General features: G+C 45.7%; 1 protein-coding gene across 1 annotated transcript in view; it reads right to left on the bottom strand.

The window, feature by feature from the left end:
- The window catches only part of MYL3 (myosin light chain 3), a 150450-nt gene extending 126325 nt beyond the window's left edge, over positions 1 to 24125 (bottom strand). Inside the window, exon 1 of the mRNA XM_073632444.1 lies at positions 24105 to 24125. The gene's annotated coding sequence lies outside the window, so the exon portion shown is untranslated. The remainder of the gene's footprint in view (positions 1 to 24104) is intronic.
- Positions 24126 to 26033: the final 1908 nt, after the last annotated feature.

Below are 26033 nucleotides of genomic sequence, written 5' to 3'. Positions count from 1 at the left end.
GTCAGTGTATGTACCTGGTATCAACCACTGGCAGATTTGTACCGCTGGGCTCTGACTGGAAGAGGGCGAAGCAGCCCAGGGAGCCAGTCAGCTCTTGTGCTAGAGCATGCTCATAGGAGAAGAGGGCAGAGAGATGGGGTCATCACTGTGCTGATAGGAGGAAAAGGGCGGAGTGATGGAGAGATGAGATCATCACTGCGCTGATAGGAGAAGAGAGCGGAGTGATGGAGAGATGAGCTCATAACTGTGCTGATAGGAGAAGAGAGCAGAGTGACGAAGAGATGAGATCATCACTGTGCTGATAGGAGGAGAGAGCAGAGTGATGGAGAGATGAGATAATCACTGTGCTGATAGGAGAAGAGAGCAGAGTGACGGAGAGATGAGATCATCACTGTGCTGATAGGAGAAGAGAGCAGAGTGATGGAGAGATAAGATCATCACTGTGCTGATAGGAGAAGAGAGCGGAGTGACGAAGAGATGAGATCATCACTGTGCTGATAGGAGAAGAGAGCGGAGTGACGGAGAGATGAGCTCATCACTGTGCTGATAGGAGAAGAGAGCAGAGTGATGGAGAGATGCGATCATCACTGCGCTGATAGGAGAAGAGAGCGGAGTGACGGAGAGATGAGATCATCACTGCGCTGATAGGAGAAGAGAGCAGAGTGATGGAGAGATGAGATCATCACTGTGCTGATAGGAGGAGAGAGCAGAGTGATGGAGAGGTGAGATCATCACTGTGCTGATAGGAGGAGAGAGCAGAGTGATGGAGAGATGAGATCATCACTGCGCTGATAGGAGAAGAGAGCAGAGTGACGAAGAGATGAGATCATCACTGTGCTGATAGGAGGAGAGAGCAGAGTGATGGAGAGGTGAGATCATCACTGTGCTGATAGGAGAAGAGAGCGGAGTGACGAAGAGATGAGATCATCACTGTGCTGATAGGAGAAGAGAGCAGAGTGACGGAGAGATGAGATCATCACTGTGCTGATAGGAGAAGAGAGCGGAGTGACGAAGAGATGAGATCATCACTGTGCTGATAGGAGGAGAGAGCAGAGTGACGGAGAGATGAGATCATCACTGTGCTGATAGGAGGAGAGAGCAGAGTGATGGAGAGATGAGATCATCACTGTGCTGATAGGAGAAGAGAGCGGAGTGACGAAGAGATGAGATCATCACTGTGCTGATAGGAGAAGAGAGCGGAGTGACGAAGAGATGAGATCATCACTGTGCTGATAGGAGGAGAGAGCGGAGTGATGGAGAGATGAGATCATCACTGTGCTGATAGGAGAAGAGAGCGGAGTGACGAAGAGATGAGATCATCACTGTGCTGATAGGAGAAGAGAGCGGAGTGATGGAGAGATGAGATCATCACTGTGCTGATAGGAGAAGAGAGCGGAGTGACGAAGAGATGAGATCATCACTGTGCTGATAGGAGAAGAGAGCGGAGTGACGAAGAGATGAGATCATCACTGTGCTGATAGGAGAAGAGAGCGGAGTGATGGAGAGATGAGATCATCACTGTGCTGATAGGAGAAGAGAGCGGAGTGACGAAGAGATGAGATCATCACTGTGCTGATAGGAGAAGAGAGCGGAGTGATGGAGAGATGAGATCATCACTGTGCTGATAGGAGAAGAGAGCGGAGTGATGGAGAGATGAGCTCACTACTGCACTGATAAACAGGCCTGTATTGGGACAAAATAGGCCCAGGCATTTTAGACTGAGCAGCCAATTAAATAATTAACCAGAGGGCATGGGGGGTGGAAAGCACAGGGTGGGAGAGAGCACGGGAGAGCAGAGAGCACTAGGGGGGGTCGGAAAGCACTGGGAGGGGTCGGAGAGCATGGGGGGGTGGAGGGGGGAGGAGGCGAAGGACGCTGAGGTGGGGTGGAGCGCAGGGGGGGCCTGAGAGCACAGGGGGGCCCGGAAAGCACTGGGGGGGTGGAGAACACAGAGGGACTGGAGACAGGACTGTCTTTAAGGCAGGGAAAAAGGTGCAGCTGCCCTGGGCCACATCATTGTTGTGGGGCCCAAAGCAGCTACCTCATACTTGCCAACTATCCCAGTTTAAATTTCCTTGTCCCTTGACGTTTTAGTCCTGCGCTGTGTCCCGATATCACAGTGTGAAGTTCTGTTACTGACGGACTCACCTGCAGGCCCTGTGTTTACATGTAAATAACCTGCATTGATATGTAAATAGCGGTGGCATTGAAAAGTAAATAGAGGCGGTATTCATATGTATATCATGCCTACCTGAGGTCATATCCACCATCACTTCTGCTGAATGCTGCCCACTGGGGAGGTAAAGGGGCATGCTTGAAAGTCCTGCCTACAACTGTGGTCATTAATCCTAACATCAGCCTGTTCTACAAAATTGGGCAAATTGGAGGTGGGACCCCTTTTCAAAATAACATGGTGCCACAGCACTGCGAATTTTGGTGCATGTGAATACGCCGGAGATGCGTGAGGGTGTCATTCACAATTAATGGCACTGCTGTGTATCTGCTAAAGGGCAGAACGTTTCTGTGGTGTCAGGAAAATGATTTTGCATGCATTCCCGCCACACACAAATGTGAACACAGGCTCAATGTCTCAGTTACATTGGTGGTCAGTGTAAATCTTCTCATTACATTGGGACTTGGTGTACAATCCTTTCATTCACACTAGTGGCCAGTGTGACGGTTCCCCTTACCTTGGTGGTCAGTGCAAATCCCTCATTATATTGGTGGTTACTGTGAATGCTCCTATTACATTGGTGGTCAGTGTAAATCCCCATTACAGTAGTGGTCTATGTAAATCTCCATTACAATAGTGGTCAGTGTAAATCTCCATTACAATAGTGGTCAGTGTAAATCTCCATTACAATAGTGGTCAGTGTAAATCTCCATTACAATAGTGGTCAGTGTAAATCTCCATTACATTGGTGGCCAGTGTAAATCTCCATTACATTGGTGGCCAGTGTAAAAACTCCTCTTTATGTTGGTAATCAGTATAAAAATCCAAACTCGCATTTGTGGTCAGTATCTAATCCTCCCTTACATTGGTGGTCCATGTAGAAGCCCCCTTTAAATTGGTGGTAAATGTAAATCTCCCCTTACATTGGTGGCCAGTGTAGAAATCCCCCTTTATTGGTTGTTAATGTAAAATCCCCTATTATATTGGTCGTCAGTGTAAATTCTTCATTACACTGGTGGTCAGTGTAAATCCCCCTTTTCATTGGTGGTCAGTGCAAATCCTCCTTTTCATTGGTGATCAGTGCAAATCCCCTCTAACATTGGTGGTCGGTGTAGAAGTGTCACCTTACATTGGTGGTCAGTATAAATCTCCTCAACAATGGTTGTCAGTGTAAATTTTTAACAGAAATATTCCTGCGCTATCAAGTATGGAGATGGCTGGAGGTGGAAAAGCTGCATGCACCTATTCGGGTAAACACCTGACCTTATAGTTGATTTTTATATAGATGAGTGGTGCAGCGCTAATCCTATATGTAAAACCTCAGGTGGTTTAAAAGTTGGTCATAATTTATGTCACCAAAGGGTATATAAATAAAATAATAATAATAATAAAAATATTAGAAAACCAGTGGGGTATTCCTACAAGTGGTGTGTCTCACTGGACTAAAATAAAAATATTGGTGTAAGCAGATAAAAGTATGCGTGTTGCAAACTTAGATCACCATAATCAATAACTAGTTCAACATAAGTGACAAAAAACAATTTTAAATAAAGTGCAGCGTGATTTAGGCTAAATATATATATATACAGTCCAAAAGTGACAATGTGCATTGTGCAAACACTGTGCATAATATAAATGGCTACACCTCTGATTTCTTACGGTGTTAAAAAACAAAACTTCATATAAAGTGCAAATGTGCAAAAAAAGACCAAAACATCCAAAAATAAAATATAATAGTTAATGTCCCAAAAATTAAGATACATATAATGAAAAAGAATTTCACTCAGAAAAAAATATCCTTATTTTTGATGAAATCTGTGACAGCAATGTGCTAGCATGCGCATGTGGCAGTTAAAGTGCCTGGTGACTCAAATCTCATGCATCTTCGTGTGCAGACACTTCAGTGGGTAGTGGCCCCTTAACTTAAAGTAATGGGGCAACAGCATATGACCAAAAGGGCTCTTTATCTCATCCACCTAGGGGCTCCTGCGCATCCCTCACCGTCCTAGGATAAGGTTCCCTCAGATGTGATGCAGGAAGGTGTTATAAATAGAGTAGAAAAGAACCCAATAGTGTAATTCCGTTTACTTAGGTAACTTGTTTTTTATTAGGCAAAAGCAGGTACTCACATTAGCGATTGAGTAAGACAATGTTTGTATCCGACGAGCGGCGAGCTCGTGTACTTCTCACAGTGTGTCCAGCCTATCCCGTCCCTACGCGTGACGTCACACCACACGTGACTTCTTCAGGGGATGATCCATCAGGGCATCCACTCCGAAGGCTTGGGGACAGCGACACCTCGTGTAATATTTCTGCAGTTTGAAGTTGCAAGGGGATGCAAACAGATCTACTTCCAGCATCGCTCCCAGAGACAAGACCCAGTTGAACACTTCGGTGTGGAGAGACCATTCGTTGTTGTCCAGGGTGACCCTCGAAAGGAAATCCGCCTGGACACTCTGAATTCCGGGGAGATAAACAGCTGATAAATTTGTCAAATTCGCCTGGGCCCAGGACATGATCGGACTTACTTCTTTCAATAAAGAGAGACTGCGGGTGCCCCCCTGTCTCTTGATGTAAGACACTGCAGTCGTATTGTCCAGTCTCAGGAGGACTGAGGCCCCTGATGTCAGGTGGGAAAAGGCTTGAAGTGCACGGAAGGCAGCTCGAAGCTCCAGGATATTTGAGACTATCCCTTGGGATGGGAAGTCCCATCTGCCTTGGGCTACCTCCGTCAGACAGAGGGCGCCCCAACCTCTGTTGCTTGCATCCGTAGTCACCGTGATCCAGGAGACAGGCGCTATGGAATGGCAATTGAGAAGATTCCCCCGTTGCAGCCACCAGGGGAGGCTCTCCCGCATGGAGGTGGTTACTCGTACCAGCTGGTCTCGAGACCCTGGATCCCACTGTTGGAGAAACCCCTTCTGAAAGGGCCGCATCCTCCATTGTGCCCACTTCACCATGGGGGCTGTGGCCACCATGGTGCCTATTATCTTTAGACATTGCGAGGCTCTGAGAAGAGGTGATGATAATGCCAGACAAATTCTTTCCCGAATCACCGGAATTTTCTCCAGAGGCAGAGAGATGGTACTCTCCATGGTGTTGAATTGGGCTCCAAGGAATATTAGAGACTGCGTTGGGTCTAGGTGTCTCTTCTCCTTGTTCAACAGCCAACCGAACTCTGTTAGGGTAGAGATGACCTGATCTCAATGTGCCAGCAGCTGACCCCTGTCTTGTGAAAGCAGAAGTAGGTCGTCCAAGTAATGGTGTAATCGGATACCTTTGACCCTGATTAATGCTACCACAGCCAATAAGAGCTTCGAAAACACTCGAGGCGATGTTGTAAGCCCGAATGGGAGACATGTGAATTGGAGATGCCTCTGATCTACTGCGAATCGGAGATACATCTGAAATTCCTGTGCAATCGGCACGTGAAAGTAGGCATCTTTCAGGTCTATGGAGACAAGCCAATCTCCCGGTTGTATCGTCTGGCGTATTGTTAGCAGAGTCTCCATCTTAAATTTTTCCTTCTTGATGAAGGAGTTCAGATAAGTCAGGTCGATTACCGGCCTCCAGGACCCATTCTTTTTGAGGACCATGAAAAGGGGGGAGTACACCCCTAGGAATCTTTCTTCTGTTGGTACTTGAATGGCAGCCCCTTGGGCTACTAGTGAGTCCGTATATGACAGAAGAACCTGTTTCTTCTCTTCTATGTGAGGAAGAGTTGTAGGAACAAACCGGTGTATGGGTGGGCTGCTGAACACCCAGGTATGACCCGAAGAGACCGTTTTGACGGTCCAGAAATCCCGAATCGAGGCTGCCCAGACGTGCTGGAAACGGAGTAAACGAGCCCCGACTCGCTCCGTCTGGACAGGCTCTATATCAAAAGGACTTCGCAGCCTCACGTCCCCCAGAAGAGGCTGACTTTGAGGACTTCTGCCCTGAAGGTTGATTTCTCCTCCAGTTTTTTCTGAAATCACGGCCAGGTCTGTAGCGGCGTGCATCCCTCGCACGCTCCTGATCTTGTTTGGGATAAGTTTTCCTCTGACCAAAAAAGGCGGCGATCCTGGGGTAAGAACCCTGATTTACCCCCTGTAGCACGGGTAATGGCAGAATCCAGTTTATTCCCAAAGAGGGAGGAACCCTCAAAGGGAATTTTACACCATGCCTGTTTAGAGGCAGGATCCGCAACCCACGGGCGCAACCACAAGGCGCGCTTCGCCGTTACTGAGGAAAGCATGACACGTGCCACAAGGCGGATAATATCCAGGGATGCTTCCCCCAGAAAGGCTGATGCCAGCTTCAGCTCATGTACTGGTGAGTTCTTGAGCAACTCCTCAGAGATCTTTCCCAATACTGCATCCATATCATCCGTCCATGCTTCCATAGCTTTAGACAAAGCTGCAAGAGCCAGGGCTGGTTTACAAGCCATGCCTGCCGTAATATAAATGCGTTTGAGGTCAGTGTTGATCTTCCTCTCCAAACCATCTTTAAAAGAAACGGTGTCTTCCAGAGGAAGCGTGACATGCTTCACTAACCTCATTAAGGCCGCATCAATGAGGGGTGCAGCTTCCAGATGCTTTACCTCCTCACTTTTGAATGGGTACATTTTCGCTATCTTGGAAATCAGCGAGTTCTTCCTCTCAACTTTACTCCATTCATCTGAAATAATTTCCCCAAGTTCACCCAGGAAGGGGAAATTTGGGCGTTCTTTCCTGAGCTGTTTGAAGTACTTCCTCTGTTTAGAGGGGGCTTCTACTGGCTCCTCCCATCTCAATGCGTTTTTAACCGCTTTAACCATCTGTGGAACCAAGGAAAAATCGAAGCCTGTACTGGAGTCTTCCACATCCGCTTCGCTGTCCGAAGAACCACTCAAGGAGAGACTTCGTCGAGAGGGACCTTGAACCTCAGGGACAACCCTGTCAGGAACTGGTGGAGGAGCAGCAGGAGGGCTGGATGTACGAACGGGATCTGTCCTGTTCAAAGACTCTTGAACCACTCTTCTAACCAGAGCCTCCACCTGTTGGTCTCCAGCTCCTTGTTCTTTAACAGCTCGAGCATAGCATAGCTCACAGAGAGATTTACCCTCTGGGACCTGAGCTCTACATCCCCAGCATGCCTTCTTATCAGAGCGGCTGGAATGGCGGTGAGAATGGCGACTAGACGTGGACCATCTGGAGGATGATCTAGGACGTCTAGAGCTTGACGTAGAGTGACGGTTTTGTGATCTAGATTTGTCACTAGCTTCACGTGCCGAAGAACGGTGTTCAGACCTAGAAGGGCTGAGGGAAAAAAAAAAGTCAACATGCACCTGACAATAAAGCCCAAAACAAAAACAGGCAGAGGGAAAATTAATTCCATCCTACCTGCAGAGTAAGGGTTGGCCACTGGGGGGCGGTGACACATCCATAGCAAACAACTGACCAGCAAGACACTGAAAGCAATCAAGACAGTATATAAGAAACTGATGGTTTAGCAATTAGGAAGAAACCATAGGCAGGCAGTGCAGCATAACTCTTACCTTGACCAGTCAAGATATGTGCTCGGGGAATCAGCTGCTGAAGCATGAAAGCATCCCAAGAAATAGCTGAATCTGACAGCTATTTAAATCTGCCGCCCAGGATGATGTCATCGCGCTCACAGCGAACCCACGCTGTGTACGACGCCGCCCCATAGACACCGCGCGCATGCGTGACCGCCGCCATCTTGCCCGGACCGCGCACGCGCAACCAAGCCTCGATTTCGATCGCGGCTCGCGCATGCGCAGAAGGGCCAAGAAGCGGCGAACTGGAACGCAGATGCGTCCCAGCCGCCATGACCAGGAAAGCTACAGGGACAGACAACAAACAAATACAGGCTGCCATGTAATAGAAAAAAAACCAGTATACATCACCACCACGGCACCGATTCGATCCGGCCTGGGACTGGGAGCCATTGCTCATACTGCACGACCAGGGCATTTTCATGAAGGGGCCTCCCGCTAATAGCTGGGACGAATGGCCATGTTGCCGCTTGCCTGCCAATGGCCGGCTATTAAGCTCTTCAAGGCATCGCAATACTTGCCCATGTCCACCCTGCTAATAGCTAAGGTAAATGGACTCCAGAAAAGGACACCGCCAGAACCGTCATCTTCGCGTGCAAACCACCAGGACTGGACCGACAATTTTTTTAAGGTAAGACTACCTTGGTCCTAGGAGGAGGACAAAAAAGGAACACGGTCTCTGTCTAGTTGCAAAGATTTATGGGAGTGGGGTCCTATGAGGTATGAGAGGCGGGATTAACCCATACGTAGGCTGCCATGGAGTCTGTCAGGAAAAATATTTTTTTACAGAAAGAAAAAACATGTAAAAAAAAAGGTAAAAATAAAAAAATAAAATAAAACAAATACAAAATAAAGCTACACTACATAAATATTATCAAAAGACTTAAAATGTATTTTCTTTTTCAATCAAATTTCACCTAATCACAGCTTTAAAAAAAAATAAATATTTTTTTTACAGAAAAAAAAATATGGAAAAAAAAGTAAAAAAAATAAAATAAAACTAATAAAAAATAAAGCTACACTACATACATATTATTAAAAGGCAAATAGCAAAAATAAAATAAAATAAATAAAAGGAAAAATCCACACTTTGCAAAGCAGCATAGGAAGACTTAAAAACGGAAAATTTATATCAAATACTTACCGTAATTTTCCTTTCCTGATGGACTCCATGGCAGCCTACGTATGGGTTAATCCCGCCTCTCATACCTCATAGGACCCCACTCCCATAAATATTTGTTTCTAGTCAGAGACTGTGTTCCGTAACTTAGCCTACTCCAGCAAATGGGAGGGAACTCCTGCTGCCATAGAGTCCATCAGGAAAGGAAAATTATGGTAAGTATTTGATATAAATTTTCCATTTTCCTGACAGACTCCATGGCAGCCTACGTATGGGAAATAACTAGCCATACACACCCAGGTGGGCAATTGCTGGTTAAAGAAAAAAAGGTTTAATTGGCACTGTCAACAGATAAGACATGCAAACCGAAATTAACCGAAGACAAAGAAGCCGGTGCTTTACAGATCACTTCCGGGGATACATGACGGGAAGCTGCCCATGATGTAGAAACGCTCCTGGTAGAATGAGCGGTCACTGCCTTCGGAGGAGCCAAACCCTTAGGGCTCTTTCACACGGACGATCCGTATGTCCGTTTTTCATCCTTCCATTTTCGTATGAAAAACGGACATACATTTATCCCTATGGAGCGTCGGATGTCAGCGGTGACATGTCCGCTGACATCCGACCCCGCTCCGATCCGAAAAGTGTAACGGAGGAAAAACCTACTTTTCCATCCGTTTTCGGATCGGATCGGGTGACGACGGACACTACGGTCCGTCATCACCCGATCCCCCATAGGGGAGAGCGGCGCTCTGACAGGTCCGTCGCTGCACAGCATGCAGCGATGGACCTGTCATCTTCCTGCTCAGCGGGGATCGGCGGAGCGATCTCCGCTGAGCCAGCGGATGTTCACGGGGCGGATCATCACTGATCCGCCCCGTGTGAAAGAGGCCTTAGCCTTATAAGCCCCTTGGATGGCTTGGACAATCCAAGCTGCGATGGTTCTGGAAGAAGCAGGCAATCCTTTGTTTTTTCCGTGGAAATAAATGAACAGATGATCGGACCTCCGAAAAGAAGCTGTGGCTTCTAAGTATTGCTTTAACACCTCTACAACATCTAAAGGATGAATATTAGAGTCTTCAGTTGTCCGGAAAGTTGGAAGAACAATCTCTTGATTCTCGTGAAATACAGATGTTACCTTAGGATTTGATCCTAGCATAGGAATCAAGACTACTCGATCAGGGAAGAAAGTAAGGAATGGCTCTTTGAATCCTAGAGAACTGATCTCGGAGACCCTCTTAGCCAATGTAATGGCTATCAGGAAGACAGCTTTGAGAGAAAGATCTTTAATAGCTGATTGATCCATATGTTGAATTTCTTTTCCTGAGAAGAAATCCAGGACAAAAGCAAGGTCCCACTTGGAAAATCTCGGTTTGAGGTCTGAGCCTTATTGCTCCTCTGAAGAACTGCCTGTTAAGAGGGTGTCTGGCCCAGGATACCCCTGTGAAGGCAGAGATTGCGGAAACCTGAACCCGTAAATAACTTACTGATAAGGACAGATCCAGGCCTGTTTGTAAAAAGCCCAGAATATCTTGTATCTTTGGATCATTACAGGAACCGTCAGTGGTGGAAACATAGTCCGCAAACTTTGACCAGATTCTTTGGTAAACTTTGTTGGTACCTGGTCTTCAGGCATTCAGTAAAGTAGCAATAGCCGTACTTGGACATCCTAGCGCTTCCAGCCTTCCCCTCTCAAAAACCAAGCCATCAGATGGAGATGGGATGGGCATGGGTGAAGAGATGTTCCCTGCAACAGGAGATCGGGTCTGGAAGGGAGAGGAACTGGATCCCAGTAACTGATCTGCATCAGGAGGGGAAACCATGGCCTGTTGGGCCAATAGGGAACAACTGCCACTACTTCGGCTTCTTCCCACATGAGCCTCGATAGAAATCGGAGAATGACCGGAACTGGGGGAAAGGCATAAGCCCTGTGGAATCTCCACTGGTCCCTCAGGGCATCCACTCCGAAGGCCTGGGGACAACGACATCTCGTGTAATATTTTTTCAGTTTGAAATTGCACGGGGAGGCAAACAGGTCTACCTCCGGCAAGATTCCCAGAGACAGAATTCAGTTGAATACCTAGGGTGTGGAGAGACCATTCGTTGTTGTCCAGGGCAAATCTTGAGAGAAAGTCGGCCTGGACATTTCAAATTCCGGGAAGGTAAACCGCTGTCAGATTCGTCAAGTTTGCCTGGGCCCAGACATGATCGGGCTTACTTGCTTCAGTAAGGAGAGACTGCGGGTGCCCCCTTGTCCCTTGATATAAGATACTGCTGTCGTATTGTCCAGCCTGAGGAGAACTGAGGCCCCTGCTGTCAAGTGGAGGAAAGCTTGTAGAGCACGGAAGGCAGTCAGAGCTCCAGAACATTTGAGACTACACCTCGGGATGGGAAATCCCATTTGCCTTGGGCTACCTCCGTCAGACAGAGCGCTCTCCAACCTCTGTTGCTGGCATCTGTTGTCACAGTAATCCAGGAGACAGGTGCTATGGAATGGCAATTGAGGAGATTTTTCCGCTGCAGCCACCAGGGGAGGCTCTCCCGCATAGAAGGGGTTATCCTGACAAGATGGTCTTGAGACCCCGGGTCCCATTGTTGGAGAAAACCCTTCTGGAAAGACCGCATCTTCCATTGTGCCCATTTCACCATGGGGGCTGTGGACACCATGGTACCGATTATCTTGAGGCACTGTGAGGCTCTGAGAAGAGATGATGACATTGCCAGATGAATTCTGTCGTGGATCACCAGAATTTTCTCTAGGGGCAAGGAGATGGTGCTCTTCACCGCGTTGAATTGGGCTCCGAGGAATAATAGAGACTGTGTCGCCTCTAGATGTTTTTTTTCCTTGTTCAACAGCCAACCGAATTCTGTCAGAGTAGAGATGACCTGATCTTGATGTATCAACAGTTGCTCCCTGTCTTGGGAAAGTAAAAGAAGATTGTCCAGATAGTGGTGTAACCGGATACCTCTGACCCTGATTAGAGCTTCGAAAGCCAGTAAGAGCTTCGAAAATACCCGTGGCGATGTTGTAAGCCTGAACGGGAGACATGTAAATTGAAGATGTATTTGGTCCACTGCGAAACGTAGATATTTCTGAAATTCCTTCGCAATCGGGACATGAAAGTAGGCGTCTTTCAGGTCTATGGAGACAAGCCAGTCGCCTGGTTGTATTGTCTGACGTATTGTTAGAAGTGTTTCCATCTTGAACTTTTCCTTCTTGATGAAGGAGTTCAGGTGTGTCAAATCGATGACTGGCCTCCAGGAGCCATTTTTTTTTGAGGACCATGAAAAGGGGGGAGCCTCATCAGACAAACACAACACACAAAAAAAAGGCTGCCATGTAAGAAAAAATGCATACATTAACACCACGGCACAAACGTGATCCGTCCTGGGACTGGGAGCTTGTAAAAGCTCACTGCACGACCGGGGTATTTTAAGAGGAGGCCTCCCGCTAATAGCTGGGACGTTTGGCCATGTTGCCGCTTTCCAGCCAATGGCTGGCTAGTAAGATCTTCAAGGCATCGCTTTAAATCACCTGTGTCCGCCCTGCTAATAGCTGGGGAAGCTGGACTCCAGAAAGACACCGCCATCACCATCATTCATGTGCAAAACCACCAGGACTGGATCAATAAACTTCGTAAGGTAAGACTACACCTTGGTCCTAGGAGGAGGACAAAAAAGGAACACGGTCTCTGATTAGAAGCAAAGATTTATGGGAGTGGGGCCCTATGAGGTATGAGAGGCGGGATTAACCCATACGTAGGCTGCCATGGAGTCTGTCAGGAAATTTATTTTCTTTTTTAACCAAATTTCACCTAATCACAGCTTTAAAAAAAAAAATCAAAAATATTTTTTTACAAAAAGAAAAAATATGTAAAAAAAAAGTAAAAATAAAAAATAAAATAAAACAAATAAAAAATAAAGCTACACTACATAAATATTATTAAAAGACAAATAGCAAAAATAAAATAAATAAAAGGAAAAATCCACGCTTTGCAAAGCAGCATATTAAGACTTAAAATGTATTTACTTTTTCAACCAAATTTTACATAAGCCCATTTCAGCCCCCCAAAAAAAAAGCTAAGTAGAAAATATAGTGAAATTTAGAGGCTCATTTTTCTGAAACTGCTCTGTAGGGGTAATCAGTAATATTGTGAGAAAAATCAATTTCACCAAAATCGCTTCCCTCGTGGTAACATTCACTGGCTTTTATTTCTTTTAAACATTTACCAGTTGCGTATATAATTGATACTTTCAATGATTCATCGCCTACATTCTGTGCAAAATGTAGCTGAAAATCCACATTTGCATATATTGGGAATCGCCCTTAGCACAAAACTCCCCCGAATAAGACCGAACGAGCTCGACTATTTTTTTTAGTTTTTTTTTTTAACTATGCCCACAAGTCTATAAGATTTGCATACATTATTATAAAATCAAAAGCAAATTATTTTCTCTGTAGAAATCTCTGCCTTAAGACTACACCCGTATACTTTACTTTATGACATTATTAAGCCTTCTATTAAAATTAGATTTTTTTAAAAAAAGAGACAAAAAAAAAAAAATCTGATATGAATTATTGCGCATTCCCTTGATGTATATGAAATATATGCGTGCTGGCGGAGGAGTAACACATCATACCAAACTTTCAGTGTGCCAAGACCTCCGTGCAGAAAGGGATATGTAATTACACAAAAAATAAAATTGATTAATAATGAGAAGTGACTTCAAAAAAGTTTTAATGACTTCCATCCCATCAGATAGGATTTTGGCTCGGAGGGCAGAGAAGGATCACAGTTCAGCAGTGGCTGGGAACCAAACCCATGGCTTGGAAGGTGGACAGCATGGCGTTAAATTATGCTACAGAGCTGTATGTAAGATTAATATAATGTATCTCTACTATCTAGGTCAAGGAAAGGCAACCTTTCGAGCCTAGTGTGCCGAAAATTGTTTGTAAGAAATTGAGAGTGCCAGACATGGGCGGGATTGCCTGATAACAACCCCCCCCCCAGAACATTCCTGGCACCCACTATATCTCCCAACTTTTTTTGAGCCTGTGGTGTGGTGCATCAAATCTAGGGATGAGCCCACTGGCTTAATCCTGACCCTATCTTCAGTTGCCTAGGGATGAGCCGAACACCCCCCCCGGTTCGGTTCGCAGCAGAACTTGCGAACAGAACAAAACTTTCTACGAACACCATTAAAGTCTATGGGACACGAATGTAAAAAATCAAAAGTGCTCATTTTAAAGGCTTATATGCAAGTTGTTGCCATCAGGGCTTTTTTTCAGCAGGAACTAGGGGGAACTCAGTTCCATCACCTCTGGCTCAGGCAGGGCCGTCTTTAATATTGATTGGGCCCTGGGAAAAACATTTCTTGGGGCCCCCCATGCAATTTTGCTCTCCACCAGCTCTTAGACATACAATAAATAGCAGCTAGACTCAAAATCAGTTTACTGAATCAGATCAGACAGTGATTGCGATTGGTTGCCAGAAGTTGCAGTGTATCATTACAGCTCACTGACTGGTTGCTAGAGGTTACAGCAAACATTTCGGCTCACTGATTAGTTGCACATGATTTCTGCTTGTTGATTGGTTGCTAGAGATTACTGTACATCAATACTGCTCATCGATTGGTTACTGCACATCATTACTGCTTACTGATTGGTTGCTAGAGGTTACAGCACATCATCTCCTCACTGGCTGCACACCATGGACTGGATCTTGCTCACCTGTGCACCCCAAACTGTAATTCCTTCTCTGCCTACCTCTGCACACCCCACACTACCCTCCCCCCACTAATTTGCTTACCTTTGCAGAACAGGCTGATAGTAGGCTTAATGACCACAGTTGTAGGCCGAACTTTCAAGCATGCCCCTTTATCTCCCCAGTGGGTAGCATTCAGTATAGGTGAAGGTGGATATGACCTCAGGAGGGCATGATATACATATGAATACCACCTCTGTTTACATAGAATGCTGTTGGTCTGCCACTATTTACATATGAATGCCGCTGCTATTTACTTATTAATGCTGGTATTTACATGTAAACACAGGGTCTGCAGGGGAGTCATCTGTACACAACAACAAGACAGAGCTGGGCAGCATTAATAACAGAACTTCACACTGAGATATTAGGACACAGCATGAGACTAAAACCTCAAGGGACGAGGGAATTTAAACTGGGAAAGTTGGCAAGTATGAGGCAACTGCTTTGGGCCCCACAGCAATGACAGGGCCCAGGGCAGCTGCCCCTTTTGCCCTGCCTTAAAGACGGCCCTGAGCTCAGGTCTTCTGCTCCCTGCTCACCACTATCACTTGGTAACACTGAAGTCCGGCTTCTGTGTTTACAAGTGATAGCTTATCTCCCAGTAGCTCCCACAGGTCAGATCCCCTGTGCAGATCCCACTGAGTGCCGGACAGGGACAAGGGAGATACAGAACAGGTGCCCAGGGTTCATTGAAGTCATGGGCAGGAGAGGGTGCGTGGTAGGCTGCACCCTCTGTGGTCTCCATTTTTTTCCCTGGTGACCATTTGTTGATGCTCCTACTGTATGATCTCCCTTGCAAGTGACTGTAGTATAGTATAGTATGCTGGGAGGTACTACAGCCGGATAGGTGCTTCAGCTTAATATTGCAACAAAGGGAAGAAATATGACAGATGGTGGAGCTTTTAAGGAGGGGGGAGAAGATGAGGGCAGTGTAGGGAGGGGGTTGTATGGAGAAGGAAGAGCTACTATTTGATGCCATTTGGCAGGTATGTGTGTGTGGCGGGCATGGTTGAGTTCCTGCACCTATTCTCTGAGAAAAAAAGCCCTGATTGCCATAAAAAGTGTTTGGGGACCCGGGTCCTGCCCCAGGGGACATGTAAAAAGGAGGGGGGTGGAGGCGCCAACTGTGATAGTCCTATCATATAATTGAGTGTTAGTGTAATGTATACACTTACTGGTTCACAAGGTGAAGATGCCCATCAGAGGTAGAAGTGTCCTGGGGTGTGTTGGTGCTACACTGCAGGCTCTGGTGACGTTCCTAAGGCCGTAGGGGTGTTAAACCCGGTCACAGGCCGTTCTACGGTGTCCACTGGATGGGAAGCTCCAGCTAACCACTCTGGAACGCGGAAGCAAAGTCACCAATGCACGGCGGGCATCCAGGCAAAGAATAAGGATTGTACAGGCTACGCGCTCGGGGCTCACAGCTTCTTCTAGAGGCCAGTAGAAGGAGCTGTGAGCCCCGAGCGCGTAGCCTGTACAATCCCTATTCTTTGCTTGGATGCCCGCCGTGCATTGGTGACGTCACTTCCGCTTCCGCATTCCAGAGTGGTTAGCGTGGAGCTTCCCATCCAGTGGACACCGTAGAACGGCCTATGACCGGATTTAACACCCCTACGGCCGAAGGAACGTCACCAGAGCCTGCAGTGTAGCACCAGCACACCCCAGGACGTCAGGAAACAAGCCGGGTCACAACAGGAACGGAAGTCGGGTAAGTATTGCAAGACACACAGGGAACGCTGTAGAGCAGACACTGACCCTGCTTAAATAGGCATTTTGGCACCATGACTGTCACCGTGTTCCGCGTGCGCACAGACGCGTGCAAGGGCGCGTGCACAGACGTGCGCAAATGTGCGTGCAAGCGCACCCTCAGCAATCTCTCCACAGGAACTGAAGTTCTGTCACCACCATTTTGGTTGCTGGCATGGGCTTCCTGACAGTAGCGCATCTGTCTCATGTGTTTTACTGTCCTGCAGCAAAATTACATTTGTAAAGGAAAAAAATGTCATTTAAAATTGCTCATAGCTGTAATGTATTGCCAAATCCCGGCAATATAGATTAAAAAATTAAAGAAGAAATTGGCGTGGGTCCCTCCCCCCAATCCATACCAGGCCAGATCAGTCTGGTATTGATTTTAAGGGGACCTCCACGCCAATTTTTTTTTTTTTTAACAGCGTGGCGTCCCCCCGAAAATCCATATCACGCCCTTTGGGTCTGGTATGGGTTTTAAGGGGAACTCAACACCAAAAAGAAAAAAAATGGCGTGGGGTCCCCCCCAAAATCCATACCAGACCCTTATCCAAGCAATCAGACTGGCAGGCCAGGAGAGGGGGGGCAAGCACCCCCCCTCCTAAACCATACAGTCCGCTTGCCCTCAGCATGGGGAGGGTGCTTTGGTGTCCCCCCAAAGCACCTTGTCCCCATGTTGATGGGGACAAGGGCCTAGTCCCCACAACCCTGGCCATTGGTTGTGGGGGACTGCAGGCGGGGGGTTATCAGAGTCTGGAAGCCCCCTTTAACAAGATCCCGCCCCTCATGTGAATGGGTATGCCTGGCATCAATCATAAGGCAACCTGCAACTATTGATTTCCGCACTGGCGCTGATCTGTATCTCTAGATCGTGCGCTGTATACAGATGGGCGTGGTCCGCCGACGTCACACGTTTCCATGACATCGGCAGCCCAAGCACTGCAGCGTCCCCCGTTGCTTGGTTACCACCGGCGCATCGTGCATGCGTGGCCGGCGACTGCTGTTGTGATCCAAGCCGACCTGCAACTATTGATCACCGCACTGGCACTAATCTGTATCCAGATCGTGTGCTGTATACAGATGCTCTCTAGCATTATGTCCATTTGTTCTTACAGTCTCTAAGGATCCACATTATCTAGTCCATCTAGATCAGGGGTCCCAAACTGTTGTGAAACTACAAGTCCCATGTGGCATTGCAAGGCTGACAGTTACAAGCATGACTCCTACAGACAGAGGCATGATGGGACTTGTAGTTTCGCAACAGCTGGAGGGCTGGAGGGCCACCAGTTTGAGACCACCTGATCTAGACAATACACAGGTCAGCGATAGTATGTTATTTGGCAACCCCCCTTTCTCATATGTTTTTCTTAAATCTGTGATATTGTGCTCATCTTTCTAAGCCTTTGGCAGGACTTGTGACGTCATACCTGTCAAGGGGTGGGTGGAGCTTTGTTTTTTGCTCTTTTCTGATTGGTTAATGGTTATTTAAATTCTTTTCACTGTTACCCCACGTTTATCACATGCCTGACGAAGGGGTCCTGCATGACTCCGAAACGTTGCACTCTCCTTGTGTTGTGATCATGCAAGAAATAATCAGTTTGGATGCCACTTTTTGTCGATCCATGGTGTGCTGGCAAATATCTACCATGCGCCAAAACAAAACACCAAAAGTGAACCAGAAAAACGCACTTAAAGTGTGTCATATGGTCCTCTGCTGAAGTGGAAGAACCCATCCCTGACCCCCTAGGGTGTAAGACTCCTGACGGGGGCAAGGCATACTTAGGTCCCACCTAGCTGAAAGGCCCGGTAAACCCTGCTCCTCATGATCAGCCAAGGACAACCATTGAGTACTGGGTTATGGATAGGGATGAGCTTCGAGTTCGAGTCGAACTCATGTTCGACTCGAACATCGGCTGTTCGCAAGTTCGCCGAACAGCGAACAATTTGGGGTGTTCGCGGCAAATTCGAATGCTGCGGAACACCCTTTAAAAGTCTATGAGAGAAATTAAAAGTGCTAATTTTAAAGGCTTATATGCAAGTTATTGTCATAAAAAGTGTTTGGGGACCTGGGTCCTGCCCCAGGGGACATGGATCAATGCAAAAAAAAGTTTTAAAAAGGGCCGTTTTTTCGGGAGCAGTGATTTTAATAATGCTTAAAGTGAAACAATAAAAGTGTAATATTCCTTTAAATTTCGTAGCTGGGGGGTGTCTATAGTATGCCTGTAAAGGGGCGCATGTTTCCCGTGTTTAGAACAGTCTGACAGCAAAATGACATTTCAAATGAAAAAAAGTCATTTAAAACTACTCGCTGCTATTGCATTGCCGGTCCGACAATACACATAGAAGTTCATTGATAAAAACGGCATGGGAATTCCCCACAGGGGAACCCCGAACCAAAATTTAAAAAAAAATGACATGGGGGTCCCCCTAAATTCCATACCAGGCCCTTCAGGTCTGGTATGGATATTAAGGAGAACCCCGGCCAAAATTTAAAAAAAAAATGACGTGGGGATTCCCCCTAAATTCCATACCAGGCCCTTCAGGTCTGGTATGGATATTAAGGGGAACCCCGCGCCAAAATTAAAAAAAAAATGGTGTGGGGTCCCCCCAAAAATCCATACCAGACCCTTATCCGAGCACGCAACCTGGCAGGCCGCAGGAAAAGAGGGGGGACGAGAGTGTGCCCCCCCTCCTGAACCATACCAGGCCACATGCCCTCAACATTGGGAGGGTGCTTTGGGGTAGCCCCCCAAAACACCTTGTCCCCATGTTGATGAGGACAAGGGCCTCATCCCCACAACCCTGGCTGGTGGTTGTGGGGGTCTGCGGGCGGGGGGCTTATCGGAATCTGGAAGCCCCCTTTAACAAGGGGACCCCCAGATCCCTGCCCCCCCCTGTGTGATATGGTAAGGGGGTACAAAAGTACCCCTACCATTTCACTAAAAAACTGTCAAAGATGTTAAAAATGACAAGAGACAGTTTTTGACAATTCCTTTATTTAAATGCTTCTTCTTTCTTCTATCTTCCTTCATCTTCTTCTTCTTGGAATTTATGGGGACCCCCACATCATTTTTTTTTTTAATTTTGGCCGGGGTTCTCCTTAATATCCATACCAGACCTGAAGGGCCTGGTATGGAATTTAGGGGGACCCCCCACGTCATTTTTTTTTTAAATTTTGGTTCGGGGTTCCCCTGTGGGGAATTCCCATGCCGTTTTTATCAATGAACTTCTATGTGTATTGTCGGACCGGCAATGCAATAGCCGCGAGTAGTTTTAAATGACTTTTTTTCCTTTGAAATGTCATTTTGCTGTCAGACTGTTCTAAACACGGAAAACATGCGCCCCTTTACAGGCATACTATAGACTCCCCCCAGCTACGAAATTTAAAGGGATATTACACTTTTATTGTTTGACTTTAATCATTAATAAAATCACTGCTCCCGAAAAAACGGCCGTTTTTAAAACTTTTTTTTTTTTTGCATTGATCCATGTCCCCTGGGGCAGGACCCAGGTCCCCAAACACTTTTTATGACAATAACTTGCATATAAGCCTTTAAAATGAGCACTTTTGATTATTCATGTTCGTGTCCCATAAACTTTAACGGTGTTCGCGTGTTCGAACAAACTTTTTTCCTGTTCCCATGTTCTGGTGCGAACCGAACCGGGGGGTGTTCGGCTCATCCCTAGTTATGGACTCTTCCGAAGAGAGACCCCCAAGGCAGGGGATGAAGGAACCTGATGTCCACACCCCCCCACCTAGATTTCACAGTAGGCCCGAAGACCCCCACCTTACCATCCAAGAGTAAAGGAAACACACATATAGAGTGCAGTACGAAACATGTGAAGAGTGAATAACAGTAGCCCAGTGTGCTGAAAAATGTTTGTAAGAAATAGAGAGTGCCAGACATTGACAGTATTGACTGACAACCACCCCCAATGTCTCGCCAGAATCCTCCTGGCACCCACCATACCTCCTAACTTTTTTTCGAGCCTGTGGTGTGGTGCGCTAAAACAAAACACCAAAAGCAAAACCAGAAAAGTGCACTTAAGGTGTGTCATAATGTCCTCTGCTGAAGAGGAAGAACCCATCCCTGACCCCCTGGGGTGCAAGACTCCTGACAGGGGCAAAGCATACTTAGGTCCACCTATCTGAAAGGCCTGGTCGACCCTACTCCTCATGATCAGCCAAAGACAATCATTGAGTACTGGGTGATGGACTCTTCCAAAGAGAGACCCCCTAAAGTAGGGGATGAAGGAACCTGATGTCTACACATCCCCTCTAGACTTCACGGTAGGCCCCAAGACCCACACCCTACTATCCAAGAGTAGCCCAATTTTTTTATATTGTGAAAGATAACGTTATGCCAAGTAAATCGATACCCAACATGTCAAAATTGCGCCTGCTCGTGGAATGGCGACAGACTTTTACCCTTAAAAATCTCTATAGGTGACGTTTAAAAAATTCTACAGGTTGCATTTTGAGTTACAGAGGAGGACTAGGGCTAGAATTATTGCTCTCACTCTAACATTCGCGGCCATACCTCACATGCACCGTTTTCATATGCGTTCGCTTCTGCACGTGAGCTCGGTGTGATGGGGTGCGTTTAAAAAAATTTAAAATTTTTTTTCTTATTTATTTTACCTTTTTTTTTTTTTTACATTTTTACACTGTTCTTTTTTTTAAAAAAAGGTGTCACTTTTATTCCTATTGCAAGGAATGTAAACATAGAAAAAAAGCATGACAGGACCTCTTAAATATGAGATCTGGGTGGGCAAAAAGACCTCAGTTCTCATATTTACACTAAAATGCAATAAAAAAAAAATTAAATGTCATTGAAAAAAAAAATATGTCTCTTTAAGAGCTATGGGTGGAAGTGACGTTTTGACGTCACTTCCGCCCTGCAGTGGTATGGAGATGGGTGGGGGCCATCTTCCCCTCACTCATCTCCAAAACCCACACATGGAAGAGGATCTGATCGCCTCCACCGCTACCGACGTCTCCGGTAAGCGGCGGAGGGCACCGAAAGGGGGGGGGGCCTCTCCCACTGCCGATAAAAGTGATTTTGTGGCAAATCCACCACAGAGACCACTTTTATCTGAAAGCCGACCGCCCGCTGAAGAAGAGGATACTGGGGTTATGGCAGCTAGCTGCTACCATAACAACGATACTCCTCTTCAAAGTGCTGACGTAAAACGACGGCGGGCGGTCCAGAAGTGGTTAATGCATAGAATGCACCTTCTGCCTTCACAACTCCTTTAATGTCTTTTCACAGTAAGAAAAAAAAAAAGTATCAATTTAGAACAACAATACGCAACAATGTATTTGTTTTTTTACCTTTTTTAACCACTTGCTGCAAATCTCCGTACTCATATGTCGGTAATTTGACACTTAATACCGTGGTTATGGCAGCAGCTAGCTGCCATAACAATGGTATTTTCAGAAACGGCGAGCGGTCCTCTTTAGGATAAAAGTGGTCTCCGCGGGGGATTTGCCATGAGATCACTTTTATCGGGGGTGGGAGAGAACCCCCCCCCTCCCGCAGTGCTCCAGTCGTCTCTGCTGCTTACCGGAGCTGTCGGTAGCGCCGGAGACAATCGCGTCCTCTCCCTGAGACATGGAGCCGAGCGAGGGAAAGATGACCCCCCCACTCGGCTCCATGACATTGGATGACAGAAGCGACGTCAAACGTCACTTCTGCCCAATCGTCTTAAAGGGGAATTTTTTAATTTTTTTATTGCATTTTAGTGTAAATATGAAATCAGGTCTTTTTGACCCCCAGATTTCACATTAAAGCGGATTTCCACCCATTTAAAAGTCAGCAGCTACAAAAAGTGTAGCTGCTGACTTTTAATAATCGGACAGTCACCTGTGGCTTCACAGCCGGCCACGCACTGCGCATGCGCGAGCCGCTGTGCGCTGTGATTGGCCGGGCAATCTTGTTCAGTTCAGTTTAGGTTAGGGTTAGGATTAGGAGTTGGGGTTAGGGTTATTTATTATTATTTATGTTTTATTTTATGTTATTTATTATTATACCAATAATAATAAATGAATAAATAAACGTAAAATAAAAACATAAATATATAAAAATCATAAATAATATAAAAAAAAAAAATAAAATTCAATAAATTTATACTAAGTAACACTAAACAAATAATTAATTTGTTGCTAGGTATTTCAGCTTTTTTTCGCTTTTCCATTAGCTTTTATTTATTCTTTTATTATTCTTCATTTATTATAATGTTTTTTTCCTTAGGGTAAGGGGTTCGAGTTCAGTATAGGTTAGGGTTAGGATTAGGAGTTGGGGGTTAAGGTTATTTAATATTATTTTATTTATTTTTTCTTCTCTTTTATTTATTATTATAGGAATAATTATAAATGAATAAATAAATGTAAAATAAATACATGAATAAACAAATATCATAAATAAAAAATAAAAAGCTCAATAAATTAGTACTAAGTAACAATAAATAAAGAATTAACCCTTAATCTTAACACTTACCCCTTAAAAAAATAAAATAATAATAAGTAACTAAACACCCTAACCCTAACAAAAAATAAATTATTATTATGACTATTATTATTATTATTATTATTATTATTATTAATAATAATAATAATAATAATAATAATAATAATAATGTATTGTTTTGTTCTAGTCTGGGTGTTTATTGTTATTTTATTATTATTATTATTGTTATTATTAATAATAATAATAATGTATTTAATATTTTTTAAGGTTGGAGGTTATTTATTTTTTCTTAATGTATTATTACATATTATTCATTTATTTTATTTATGATGATTTTTAGTTATTTGTGTATTTATTTTACATTTATTTATTCATATATTATTACTAGTTAATTTTTTACTGTTTTTCTTTTCAATTGAGCAGAAAATCGCACAAAATCTTATGGCTGGCGCGTTTCCATTCATTTCTATGGGAATACAAAAGCGCCCAAAGCTTGAGGCGTTTGGCTTCAGGCGACATGGAGCGGAGATGTGAACCGTCTCCATAGAGAATAATTTATTTTTTCTCCTCCGGCGTTTTTGATCTTCAAGCAGATAATCGCTCGGATGTGAATGGGGCCTTAAAGTAAAGTAGTGCAGTATCGCAAAAAATGGCCTGGTGGGGGGAGGGGGGGGTGTAAATCTTCCGGAGGTCAAGTGGTAATGTCACCCAAATCACTCCTCCCGCCCCCCCCCCCCACTTTACCCAAAACAAAAAATAAATAAAAAAAGTTTGTATTTTAGTTTCCCGCACACACAGTTTATACTTATTATTATCACTTCTATTGATGATTCAATCACTCTGCGCTGCCACCTAGTGCTGGAACGGGGGAGCGTTATGTCGGTGCCAAAAAAACAAAAACGCTTTATAGGCACGGAGTCTTTAGGGTGAAATCAGCCAATAAAATCCCACCATTGTTTATTATAAAAACAGAAAATCCAACGATCAGCAAAGTACGGGCTAAAAATAATTCAGTACATCAAGATCTGAACTCTCCCCCTCCCCCGCCCTTCCAACGGCTGGAGGAATCTAAGAACAGCATTTGGGGAGGAGGAGACGGAATTTCACGATTTAGAAAGTCTCGATCTCTCCAGCTGTGTTCATTCCGTCCTCTCTCTAAATTTGGGATTTGATAACAGAATTCACTACGGCATGAAGCCCCCATGTATTACAAACCCCCCCCCCCCCCCAGAACTCAATTTATACAGTATGAACCCCAAAACCAATAAGGCCATATATTGCAGCTTACCAATCATTTGATGTGGTGGCTGCAAACAGGGACCCTCTGTTTTCACTTGCTGATCTGTCCAGTAACACGCCTCCTGTGTTAGAGTGCCCCCCCCCCCACCCACTCTGGAGGAAGGAGCACAGGAAGCACCTTTGGACAGCAGCATTGTCAGTCTGTGTGGGGGGGGAGTGTTAGTTGTGCATATTTTTACATTAAAATAATAAACGTGTCATACCAGTGCCCATCAGTCCTGCCTCATCAGTGCCCATCAGTCCTGCCTCATCAGTGCCCATCAGTCCTACCTCACCAGGCTTCATCAGTGCAGCCTCACCAGTCTTCATCAGTGCAGCCTCACCAGTGCCAATCAGTGCAGCCTCATCAGTGCCCCTTTAGGGCAACCTCACTAGTGCCCATCGGTGCGGCCTCACCAGTCCCCATCAGTGCGGCCTCACCAGTGCCCATTAGTGCAGCCTCACCAGTGCCCATTAGTGCAGCCTCATCAGTGCCCATCAGTGCAGCCTCACCAGTCCCCATCAATGCAGCCTCATTAGTGCCCATCAGTGCAGCCTCACAAGTCACCATCAGTGTAGCCTCATCAGTGCCCATTAATGCAGCCTCACCAGTCCCCATCAGTGTAGCCTCATCAGTGCCCATTAGTGCAGCCTCACCAGTCACCATCAGTGCAGCCTCATCAGTGCCTATTAGTGCAGCCTCACCAGTCACCATCAGTGCAGCCTCATCAGTGCCCATTAGTGCCTCCTTATCAGTTTGCATCAGTGCAGCCTATCAGTAGTCACCGGTGCATCCTCATCAGTTCCTATCAGTGCAGCTTCATCAGTGCCCATTACTGCAGCCTCATCAGTGCCCATCAGTGTAGCCTCATCAGTGCCCATTAGTGCAGCCTCATCAGTGCCCATTAGTGCAGCCTCATCAGTGCCCATTAGTGCAGCCTCACCAGTCACCATCAGTGTAGCCTCATCAGTGCCCATTAGTGCAGCCTCACCAGTCACCATCATTGCAGCCTCTCCAGTGTCCATCAGTGCAGCCTCATTAGTGCCCATTATTGCAGCCTCATCAGTGCCCATCAGTGCAGCCTCATCAGTGTCCATCAGTGCAGCCTCATTAGTGCCCATTATTGCAGCCTCATCAGTGCCCATCAGTGCAGCTTCATCAGTGCCCATTAGTGCAGCTTCATCAGTTCCCATTAGTGCAGCCTCATAAGTGCCCATCAGTGCAGCCTCACCAGTGCCCATCAGTGCAGCCTCATCAGTGCCCATTAGTGCAGCCTCACCAGTCACCATCAGTGCAGCCTCATCAGTCCCCAGTCTTATAGATCCTTAGATGTGTTACCCCCTGATACAGACAAGTTCTCCTACTAAAATGACCTGCCTTTGAGATCTCCACCTCACAAAATCCACATGCAATAGCCACCCACTTTACACGTTAAACATGACATCCATCATGACCAATCACAAACCCAAATCCACATCCCTATCACTCAAAATGATATCTCTAAATGTGAAAGGCCTCAACAAGCCTGAAAAAAGGTCTCAAGTACTAACCAGCATGCAAAATATGAAGGCAGACATCATATTTTTACAGGAAACGCACTTCAAAGCAAACTCCATGCCCATACTCGAAAAGAACCACTATCCACTAGCATACCATGCAACAACCTCAACATCCAAAACAAAGGGAACCTCCATACTATTATCCAAAAATCTCCCCTTTCAAATCTTGGACACCTTGGTAGACAATCATGGGCGCTACATTTTTCTAAAGGGCACACTTTGGGATAAGCCAATCACCTTGGGCAATATATACAGTCCAAACACATCCCAGGTCCCGTTCTTTAGATCAATTACTCGTCTACTTACCTCCTTTCAATCAGGAATCCTTATTCTAGGGGGGGACTTTAACATCCCTCTTGATCCCCTAATTGACTCCTCT

The sequence above is a fragment of the Aquarana catesbeiana genome, linkage group LG05 (genome assembly GCF_042186555.1).
Source record: "Aquarana catesbeiana isolate 2022-GZ linkage group LG05, ASM4218655v1, whole genome shotgun sequence".
NCBI classification, from domain to species: Eukaryota; Metazoa; Chordata; class Amphibia; order Anura; family Ranidae; genus Aquarana; species Aquarana catesbeiana.
This window is presented reverse-complemented; position numbering and strand designations above follow the sequence as displayed.